The 11,078-nt window shown below is 47.7% G+C and overlaps 1 long non-coding RNA gene across 1 annotated transcript; it reads right to left on the bottom strand.

Annotated features, from left to right (window-relative positions):
* Positions 1-1,586: 1,586 nt before the first annotated feature.
* On the bottom strand, positions 1,587-4,235 carry LOC311582913. The gene is made up of 3 exons (XR_014774311.1): positions 4,119-4,235; positions 1,974-2,035; positions 1,587-1,828 (listed from the first exon to the last, which is right to left on the bottom strand). It is a non-coding gene; the product is annotated as an uncharacterized lncRNA (long non-coding RNA).
* Between the last annotated feature and the right edge of the window lie 6,843 nt (positions 4,236-11,078).

Below are 11,078 nucleotides of genomic sequence, written 5' to 3'. Positions count from 1 at the left end.
CTGATGCGGAGCATAAAAATGATTCCATAGCTGGGCTGATGGCTGCGACACAGGAAAAGAAAGATCCTGGAAGAAGGTGCTGAGGTCAAAAGGAAGGAAGAAGCACTTCCTCCCGCAGCCGCCCCTGTGCACCCTGATGCACAAGATGCCAAGGCACTGGGGTTTCCTTCCGGTCCATTGCTTGTCCTCCTGGCTCCCTTCTTCTCCCTTGCAGCCCTCTCCACTCTGATGCTGGTGGAGAGCTGGGCCGAGGGCACAAATGAGAAGCAGACTAGCTTGCTCTCTGCCTGGAATCCTCTTTTGGCAATGGCCACAGAGCTGGCTCCTTCTGGTCACACCGGTCTTAGTTTACACGTCACACCCTTGAAGACGCCTTCCCTGACTTCTCCTTTGATTTAGCCAGCACTGGCGTCACTATTGTTTATTTCCATGTAGCACTGCTACCTGGTATTAGTCTCTGTTTCCTTGTTTTGTTTTTTTTTGTGCCTCTTCACGCAGAGTGGACACTCCTGGAGCGCATGCCGGTGTTGCATGCGGTTAGATTCCCAGCATGTAGAGCAATGCCAACAGCCAACAAGGCACTCACATGTTTAGTTTATTTGTGGGTAATAACTGCTAGCATTTGTTGAGTGTTCACCACATGCCAAGCACTTTTTTTTCATGTATGACCTTGAAAGTCAGCTCACTGTGGGGTTCAAGGCAAAAATGAGTCTCTGAAAGTTCTCACAAATAAATCTTAATGGAGCACACCCATTCCTGTGTGCTGTCTACAGCCACTTTTTGGGATACAGCGATAAAACTGAGTAGTGGATACAGGAACAGCATGGCCAACAAGCTACAAATGTTTACAGCTTGGCACTTTACAGAAAAGGTCTGCTGCCCACCTCCCCATCCTGCTGCCCACCCCTCCCCTCCATCAGCACCACTGAGGTCATTGCTGTTATTGATGCCATTTTACAAAGAAGGCAACTAGGGCACAGACAGTATGGTACAGGATACAGAGCTACCAAGCGCACAGGCTGGATTTGGACCCAGGGTTTTTTGTTTTGTTTTGGTTTGGTTTTTTGGCTTTTTGGTTTGGTGGTGGTGGTTGTTGTTGTTGTTTTGGGTTTTTGAGACAGGGTCTCTCTGTGACAGAGATCTGCCTGCCTCTGCCTCCCCAGTGCTGGGATTGGATTAAAGGCCTGTGGTACTGCCGGTGGGACCCAGTTTTAATCTATGCTCCTTGCTAGCTACAATGTTTCATGACTTTTCTAGAAATGAAGAAGGGGGAGGAGAGCTGAGCTTATTTTAGAATTCTGGAAGTAGCATAGAAAAAGTAAGAAATAGAAAAACCAATGACAACAGAGCCCTCCAGACTCCAAGCCAACAGAATGTTTTAATTGTTCCAAAGTTGTTATTGATGTTGTTGTTGTTGTTGTATTGTTTGTTTGTTTGCTTGTTCACTTATACATAGGCTTTTTTATGTAGCCCAGGCTGTCCCCAAACCCCCATTTCCCCTGCCTCCATCTCCAAAGTGCTAGGATGACTGGTGTGGTCCACCACACCTGAGTTTGGGTTATTGACATGCTTTATTAGGTGTTTTGTTTATTTGTTTTCACCAGTACTGAGGAATGAACCTCCACCGGCTGTTGGATTATTGTTTTTGAGGCTTGACCCTACTCTGAGACCCATACCTCTCAGAGTCCTTATGTTGAAGTAGAAGCCACACCCCTAAATACGAGTAGAGATTCCCTTTTCTTTCACTGTGAAGATGAGGTGCCAAATATCCTTCATTTAGGATTTGAGATGCCAACATCTTTCTTAAATCTTCAATGTCTGGTCTGGCCTGCCGACATAAAAAGCAGGGTTCTAGTGGTCCCTGATGTGCTATTTTTAAAAATTGTTTTTTCAGCTACACACACACACACACACACACACACACACACACACACACACACACACACACAGGCTCAAGCTTCTAGAGGCCTCACTGTTCGAACATGTTTGGGAACTTCTCATTCCTCCGATGTTGAAATGTGGATGCCGTTCAAGTCTGTGGTTAAAGAAACCCAGAATTAGAGAATCGGTGGATAAATTGCAGCCTCAGAAAAAACACAGCCCCACACAGAAAGCCTCCCAGAACTGCTGCAAGTTTCTCATGGCCTCAAGAAATGCAAGGAAAGGGGCTGGGAGAGGATGGGGCAAGCTGGAGGGGGAGCTGAGCCTGGGATGGCAAGCCAGGGGGAGAGTTCTGGAAGGTACACCAGAGCAGGAAGCAAGGGGGAAGCACTTTCTCCGGTTTCTGGCTTTGAAGGCTGCTTTAAGATTTACCAAGTCCTTTTGCATTCCATGAAGCCTTTCCTCATGACAAGGTCCTGAGAGGAAAATGATTTCCATCCCTGTCACCGATTATACACAGTTGAGCGGGAGTCACACAGTTAGGGGACTGACTTCCTTCCTTTTGGACAAAATTCAGCAATCTCTGAGGACTCTGTGGGAAGCCTGCTCCAGGGACAGCAGGTGGGGGACTTAGCTATTTCAAATCAGTCTGTCCATCTTGGTTGTTCAGTGCCCAAAACCTGGCTCAGAGTAGGTCTTCAGGCGACATGCACGCAGGGAAATGAAGTGCCACCTCCTGCTCTAGAAGTGTCCCTAGCCTGGCGGAGGTGTCAGGGCAGATACAGACATAAGACTAAACTATGCTGAACCACACAAAGGGCCAGGAGAAGGTACAGAATGCCTTAGGGCTCCAGCAAAGACACAGCTGTAGGGGTTGGAAAATTGGACCTCTCTGGAGGAAATGGCCTTGCATTGGTTACCTCTGCCTACGGGGAAGGAGTCACGGCGCACCTGCATGGCTGGCCTCTGCCACCTTGACTCTCCCTCCAGCCATCTGTCTTATGCTCAGCCACATAGAACCCCTCTTCCTGCTGTCCCTTGTCCCTGCTGCTCACTCTCCCTGGGATATTTTACTCTTTGTCTGCCTTTCTCTTTTTCCTTGGTTCACCCAGCACTAGAAACTTCCATTGCAAGCTGTCCCCTAGCCCTGCCCCCTTAACGGAGAAGTGCAGTAACTGACTCCTTGCTTGCCTAATTGCCTGCAGCCTCACGGGACTGTAACCTTCTTGACAGGAGACTGGCTATCTTTATATTTGGGAGATTCCAGCAATTAACCCTGAGTAAACTTGAGCCAACACATAGTAAACATTTAGTGAGGCTATAGCCAACGGGCAAATATCCAACTTACATGAAGTCTAAGGATGTGTAATAGAAGAAAAGGCTGCAGCTGAAGGTTGGGACCACTCTAAAAGTACCAACATTGACAAGTGGTGGTGTGCCAGCAGCACTAGCAAGGTGTGGCTGGTACTGCTGACTAATAGAGTGACTCTGCCACGTGAGGGCTAGCGTGGAGCAAAGGCAGACTAGGAAAAGGGGAGGAGGGTGTTTTCTCCAGAATCCTGGTCACAAACAGGTCCCAGGAGGCTTTGGAGGAGGCAAGGCATGCTACCCAGGTTCAGACTGAACACTTCGTCACAGACAGTGTGAGTTTCTGGCCTGTAGATTTGGTATCCTGCCAGAATTTATGATTTCACCCAAGTGGTAGAGGGCCTGTGACAAGCATGTGACTCTACAGCCAGCCTGGGACAGGCCACAGTGAGATGGCCAGAGCTCTGCTTTGAAGCCAGAGAAGAATAGAGGGTCGTCCCTGACATTTGGAAATGGCTTGAGTTCTTGGACTCCATTCATTCATCTACTTGACAAAGCTTTATTAAGTAAACAAATGAGAAAAAAGAAATGAGTTCCAAGGGATAGAAAAAGCTGCCTTGGGGCTGGAGAGATGGCTCAGTGGTTAAGAGCACTGGCTGCTCTTCCAAACGTTCTGAGTTCAATTCCCAGCAACCACATGATGGCTCACAATCATCTGTAACGAGATCTGATGCCTTCTTCTGGCATGTAGGTGTACATGCAGGCAGAGCACTATATACATACATAATAAATAAATAAATAAATAAATAAAATAATAATAAAATGAGAAAAAAGAAATGAGTTCTATGGGATAGAAAAGGCTGCCTTGAGGAATGGAGAGATGACGCCGTCAGTAAAGCGGGAAATGTCATTCTTCAGGCACCACTCACCATATTTTTTAAGCCAGAATCTAAGGACAGTATCCTATTCTCAAAGGCATTTGCTTGAATGAATGGCTGGACCTGATCCTGCCGTGTGACCCATGACTTCGCAGCAGTCTGCAAGGCAAAGTCAAATGTCACATGAATGCCCTGTAGGTATGACTGGTGGTGTTGATACGGCCTCTTAGCCACTTTCTCTGGTCTCCCTCGCCAGCTCCAGAGTGTCTGTGTTACTTAGACACTGCCCCCACCTGCTCCTGACTCCTGTGCATGCTGCTGTTTCTCTCTGGAGTGCTTGCTCCCTGCTGCCATACCGGGATCACATTTGCTCTCCATGTGCCCGCAGGATCTCCTCCTCGGAAAGCATTTCTGTTGCTCTTTTACTCAAGCACCTCTCAGCGCGTGAGAACAGTGTCTGGTGGGGTGGCCTTCTCCACTGTGAGCTCTCTGGAAGTTAGGAAAGATCTGGATTTCCCCAGGGCCTTCCATTGGGCACTCAAAAAATGCTTGTTAAGTGAGTGATGTGGGTGACACAGGGAGACTGCCAGTGGTTCCAGAAGCTTGTTTTTGGTAATTGCAGTTCTCTCTTGCAAAAAGGAGTGTTGCCCCTTGGAGGCACAAAGTGTCCAGGTTGGCATGAGTCTATAATAGTGAAGTGTCCCCCCCTCAAAAAAAACCCTCCGCTCTGAGGTCTCCTCTTTGAAGTTGGAGTTTTACTTTTTTTAACTTTAAAAACTAGGCATATGATCCACACTCTCATTTTTAAAGCTCTAGGAAGAACAGAAATACGATTTCTATTGTTGGGTTCTAAAAAAACATTTTCTAATCTTTTGTTTTCTTCACAATAAGATAGCTTTGGCATGCCACTTCCCTTGTAAAAGTGACATCACAGTGCAATGAAATAGCACTTTATGTGCTTTAAGGGAAAGCGATATCTGACCCAAGCTCGGCGAAGGGAAAAGAGCAGGGCTCTAAGGAGGAAGTTCCAGCCTCAAGAAGGCCCAGTCAGGCAGGGCCTGGGGCCTCAGAATGACTGGAGTTTGGGGATTTCAAGAAAGTTGGCACCAGAGGCCAAGGCCGACCATCCTCAGCCAGTCAACAAATATTTACTGAGTGGTTTCAGCATGGAGAGGTATGGCAGAGAGGAATGTAAGATGTGCGCACCTCTGGTTCGCTTTTGGTGGTGTGCATGTTTGGACCACAGCACTGCCATGACTTCAAGGAAAAGTTGTAGCCGGCGGTCACTGTGGCCGGCGGTCACTGTAGCTGACGGTCACTGTGGCCCCAGTCTACAAGGGCTCCCCATCCATTGTTTTGACTTTCCATCACGCACTAGGACAAGCTGTACAGTCTCTAGCTAGTGAATGAGGAGACGCCAGAGGGTTTCACACACTATCCTGGCGCTCACATCTGGGAGACAGCAGATCTAGGATCTTAGGGCAGATGGCTCTGATTTCAGGGAGCACCGGCAAATGGCTTCTGAGGTAACAGAGCATTTCCTGGTAAATTTCCAATTTGATGTGATCACTAATATACGAGATTTATGTTATGATGATCCTTATTTTGCACATTGAAAAAATATATAACCTGAGGTTTGGAACGTTCAACTCATCAGATGTCCCTATAAGTAGGGTGGATAAAGTTAAGATTTAGGCTAAAGGCAAATCTTCAATTCCTGCTGCTACATTTTAGAAGGGACTGGGTTATCTACCCTGGGTCCCTCGGCTACTTAGTACACAGTGCTATGATGAATCCTAAAAGAAACTTAATTCCAAGAATATAGTTCTCAGCCAGATGATGGTGGTACACGCCTTTAATCCCAGCATTTGGGAGGCAGATGCAGGCAGATCGCTGTGAGTTCAAGGCCAGCCTGGTCAACAAAGTCAGTCTAGGACAGCCAAGGCCACATAGAGAAACCCTGTCTCAAATAACCTAAAAAAAAAAAAAAAAAAAAAAAAGAAAAAAGAAAAAAGAAAGAAAGAAAGAAAGAAAGAAAGAAAGAAAGTATAGTTCTCACCTGCCAGCTCCAAAGGCCTACAGACCATGCAATGGGCCCTGCCTGGACTTTGCCTCAGGCTCCTGTCCTGAAAGGAAAGAAGAGGTTGCTCCAGGGTGAATGGCCTGTCACTCTAGTGGCCAGCAGCCCAGAGCTGAGTGCCAACGTGGAAGGGAGGACTGAGAGCTGTTTGGGGTTCCAGCAATCAGGAGTCTTCCTGAATGGACAAAATGGTGGCTATGCATCTGATGGGTCCAGTGTGGCTAGGAAAAAGAGGGTTCTCAATAAACAGAACCTCACCAGCCCTTGAATTAATAACAGCTCTGTCTATGATAGTCCCAGTGTGATGCAGGGGGCATTGTGCAGAAAACTCAACCGTTCCTCACAGCAGTTTTGTAAGGAAGGTGTTATTGTTTATCCTCATTGTATAAATGGGAAAACTGGGGCACAGAAAGGACACCCACATCCAGGGCCATCCACAGAGCTAGTGTGGGGTGAGATTTTAACGAGCATGCTCACTGCATGGCTCGTGGTCTTCCTTGGCATATTCCACCTGGGAGGAATGGCACGGGAATCCCAGGGAAAGATGCCCAGCAGCAGCAGCAGCAGCAGCAGACAGAAAGGAGATCTCATTTTCAGCTGGCTGAAAGCCCTAGGGCTGGCTGGCTAGGGAAACCACAGAGATGTGCAGCTGGAATGGGGACCTCCTAGCCCTCCTATGGGGCAAGCCTAAGAAGACGCCTTCTCTCCCCTCATATTCCCAGCTCCACTCAGCCCAGCTTCACATCGAGAACCTTCTCTTCTTCATTCTCCTACTTAACACTGAGCAAAACAGCCTAGAAGAACCAAGGCAAGGAAATCACATGACACAAAGCCTGGCTATCTCTGGACGTGATCTCTTCCGGTTCTCAGTCTCTGCTCTGTAGCGGGTTGCTGGTTACACTGGGTAACTTTGGGTCCTGGGGTATTTCTTCACCATCACTGCCTCTTGTTAAATTGTCCGTTGACATGTCTGTCCCTGGTATCCTGTAAGCAGGAAGGACATTCAATTCACCTGGCCATGGACAAGCACAGGCCAGCACTCGGCAGGCACTCAGAAATGTTTATTGCATTAAGCGGACAAGTCCCTCACATCCTCATTCCAAGTAATTCTCTGCTTCATTTGCTCCGAAGCCACACAAGGCCAAGGGTATGAAGCAAGCTCGGTGCATGGCCTAGACACCAACAGACATGCCTTCCTCTTGTGACTCTCTTTTTCCAAAGAAGGTTAGGAACTTTCGAGAAGGTTCCTCTGTCAGGGTTTTGACTTGAAGCTATGCAGAGGGCATTGGATAAGTCAAAATTGAACTGTGCATAAACTGGGTCTTAATTTGGGGTCAAAGTCATCAGCTCTAAGGAGCTCAGGAGACAGAGTCAGGCAATGGCCAGACCCTTGAGCCTGGGGAAACAAACAGCTAGGCAGCTAAGTAGATGAGCCTCCTAGCAGAGGCTGCTCTACTTGGGCGAGCCTCCTGCATCACGTGCCTGCAAGCCAGCAGGTCTTTCAGTAATGACAGGAACAAGGGAGACAGATGGCTTCCTCCCAGTGGGGAGAGGGGGGATAGACAAATGTCAATGGCTTCTCCAAATACGAACTATTGGCTTTTTGTAGTTTTAATTTTTTTTATTTAATTAATTTATTCAGATTACAACTCAATTGTTATCCCATCACTTGTATCCTCCCATTCCTCCCTCCCTCCCTCCCGCTTTCACCCTATTCCCCTACCCTAGGTCTAAGACCGAGGGGGACCTCCTCCCCCACTATATGGGCATAGGCTATCAAGTCTCATTTTGGTAGCCTGCTTATTTTTTCTCTGAGTGCCACCAGGCCTCCCCATGAAGGGGAGGTGGTCAAATATGGGGCACCAGAGTTCATGTCAGAGTCAGTCCCCGCTCTCCACACAACTGTGGAGAGTGTCCTGTCCATTGGCTAGATCAGAATAGGGGTTCGATGTTTATTACTTGTATTGTCCTTGGTTAGTGCAATAGTTTGATAGACACTCCGGGCCCCAATCCATCCATCTTTGTAGTTTTTTAATCCAAAGTCTTCACTGTAGCCCTAAGCCCCAGCGACTGAAAGCTATCATTCCCACTTAAATGCTGGGCGTGGTGGCGCGCACCTTTAATCCCAACACTTGGGAGGCGGAGGCAGGGTGGATCTCTGTGAGTTCAAGACCAGCCTGGACTAGAGAGCGAGTTCCAGGACAGCCAGAGCTGTTACACAGAGAAACCCTGTCTCAAAAAAAAAAAAAAAAATCCAAGAGAAAAAAAAGGGAAATTGGGTCCAGAGAGTCCCTTCACTATGCCTGATATGCCTCTCCTCCAGCTAATCTCTCCTCTGAATACAGGGACATATGATTTAAAGGGCAGTGGGCAGCACCGGAGATTGTGGAGATGTCTACTTTCCTAATGTGGTTAAATCTGGTGTGTGTGTGTGTGTGTGTGTGTGTGTGTGTGTGTGTGTGTGTGTGTTGAGGGCGGGGTGCCCAACACACTCTGACCTTCATGTGGTACCTTGCCAAGTACCCTGGGACTCAGAACAGCATTGTACAACCCCAGGTTCTAATAGCTTCTCTAGTCTGCTTCCATGGATCTACTTTTGTAGAAGAGAGAAGGGAGAAAGACAAGAAATGATAGGAAAAAATAAGAGAGGTGCAGGGGTGAGCAGAGCACCCTGTTTGATAGAAGTCAATTCACCACAAAGATTTCCAGAGGAAATTGCCTGACAAATAGTTTCAGAACAACCTACAAATGAGGTTTCCTCCCACTTCCTGCCATCTATCTCAATTTCCCTCTTTTCAGCCACCCGCCTTTCCCTTGATTCATTCCTCTAGAATGGAGGGGTCTCTCCCAAACTCCCTCTGCCCTCCCCAGGGTCAGCTGAGTGCGGCCTCCTTGGTGAGGCTGCATTTTGGCAATCACTGGAACCCCAAATCTCAGATAATGCCAAATTCCTCTCTCCCTCCCCCAGGACCTAGATCCGGACATGATTCTCCCGGTAGTCAGTGTGGAGTAGGCGCAGATGATCTGACCAACCACACAGAGCCAAGAGTCTTCTCATTCCAGACTTCGCTCTCAATGTCCCAGACTCCAAGAATTCTTGTGTGACTCTGGGAGAGGTGGCTTGGCCTGTGTGGGCCTCCTTCGCCTCATCTTAAGCAACACAGGGATTTAAAAAGATTTCAATTCTTTTAGTTCCATCATTTCCCTCACGTGGATGGGCTCACACTGGTCTGTCTGGGTCCACAGGAGCCTGAAATCCAGTCAAGACTCCAGGCAGTTGAGCCGAGGAGGAGACACCAGAATCAGTTCCTGAGGGCAGTCAGATGAGACCACTCGGAGCAACCACGTCAAACACGTCATGGGCTCTTCCACGCGCGACTTCCTTGTATGTGGAGGTAAAGCCCATCTGGCCACCAGAAGCACAACGTCTTATTTTAAAGTAACACAAAAGAGGTATCTACAAGTCCCACTGTATGGATGTTGTTTGTCCCCCTGTAGCTCCACATGAACAGAGATCTTAGTATTTGGGCAAATGAGCAAAGAAGAGCAGAAAGGAGATGAGATTTGCCTAAAGTTGTACAGCAACTGAGTGGTAGAGGTGGGAGAAAATTCTTGCATTGAGATTCCTAAGTCCACAACACCACTGTTGTATCATTACTAGAGAATAAAGATAAAAATAATAAAACTGGAGCTGGTAAGCCCCGGGACCTGCATAGTGGAAGGAGAGACCCACTTCCCACTAATTGTCCTTTTGACTTCTACACAAATGCCGTGGCATGTTCTTGTTCTCTCTCTCTCTCTCTCTCTCTCTCTCTCTCTCTCTCTCTCTCTCCTATTAACACAGGCCAAAAGATGTGTACCCATAGACATGCAGTAAATGACTGGGCAGAGCTGTTAAGAGCAAATAGCTTATAAGTGGTGGGGTCAAGTTCAAACCCTGATATGAGAAGGGTTTCTGTAGGGTAAGGAGGGGCATTCCATGTGATGGAGGGCTGAGCTTGTCTCTGTGTTGATGTAGAAGATGCTCGTACTCTTCCAGACTCAGCTTAGCTCTAAGTTCAAGCTCCGTCAGCCTGGGGCATAACCCAGTTCACAAAGGAGGATGAAACCAGTAAGATTGGACCCTCTTCTTAGCAACTCTACAGGGTATCTTGCTTATACAACTACCTCTGGCTTCTCATCAGTCTTAAGAGCTAAGGTTAAATCTCTATTGTTCCAGACCACTTGGAAGAGCGTTCCCTGAAGGAGGGAGGTAAGCCTTGACCACTCTCCTAAGGCTGAGCGCTGTCCCTGCGTTCCTCCAGGAAGCCCTGAGTACTAGTCTCTATGGTAGCCCTTCAGCGTCCAGTGGCTCATGAACCCGTGAGAACGAGTAGGGGCCGCATCATCACGGTCATTGTTCCACCTCCAGGGTCCAGCAGTGAACATTTGCTAAGTGGCTTAGTCATTCCATCTGCCCAGCTAACTGAACTGCTATTATGTGCTATGGTTGTCAGTTCAGAGGTAAGTGAAATGGGGTGCCACCTAGAGGAAGTTTCTGTCTCGGGGTGCAGGGCAAACATAACCACTAGCGTCACCTGAAATACTACAGTGGTTCTCAACTTTCCGAGTGCTGCCGCCCTTTAGTACAGTTCCTCGTGTTCTAGTGACCCCTTCCAAACATAAAAATTATAATGTTGCAACTTCATAACTGTAATTTTACTACTTGTATAAATCATAATGTAAAATATCTGATATGCTGGATATCTGATATGAGATGCCCAAAGAAGACGTGACCCACACAGGTTGAGAATCACTGGCTTAAAATAATGTAAAGAGTGAATTCCAACTTATCGGGGAGAAATGAATTGAGTCCAGTGGGAAGACAGGAAGAGGAAACTCTCCAACCGCCTAGAGCATCCCAGCAGGCTTTGCTGGGCGAGGATGAGGTG

Source organism: Acomys minous (genome assembly GCF_964271855.1).
Source record: "Acomys minous genome assembly, chromosome: 14".
In the NCBI taxonomy this organism is placed as follows: Eukaryota; Metazoa; Chordata; class Mammalia; order Rodentia; family Muridae; genus Acomys; species Acomys minous.
Note: the sequence above shows the minus strand (reverse complement) of the source record. Positions and strands in the feature narration are given on the sequence as shown.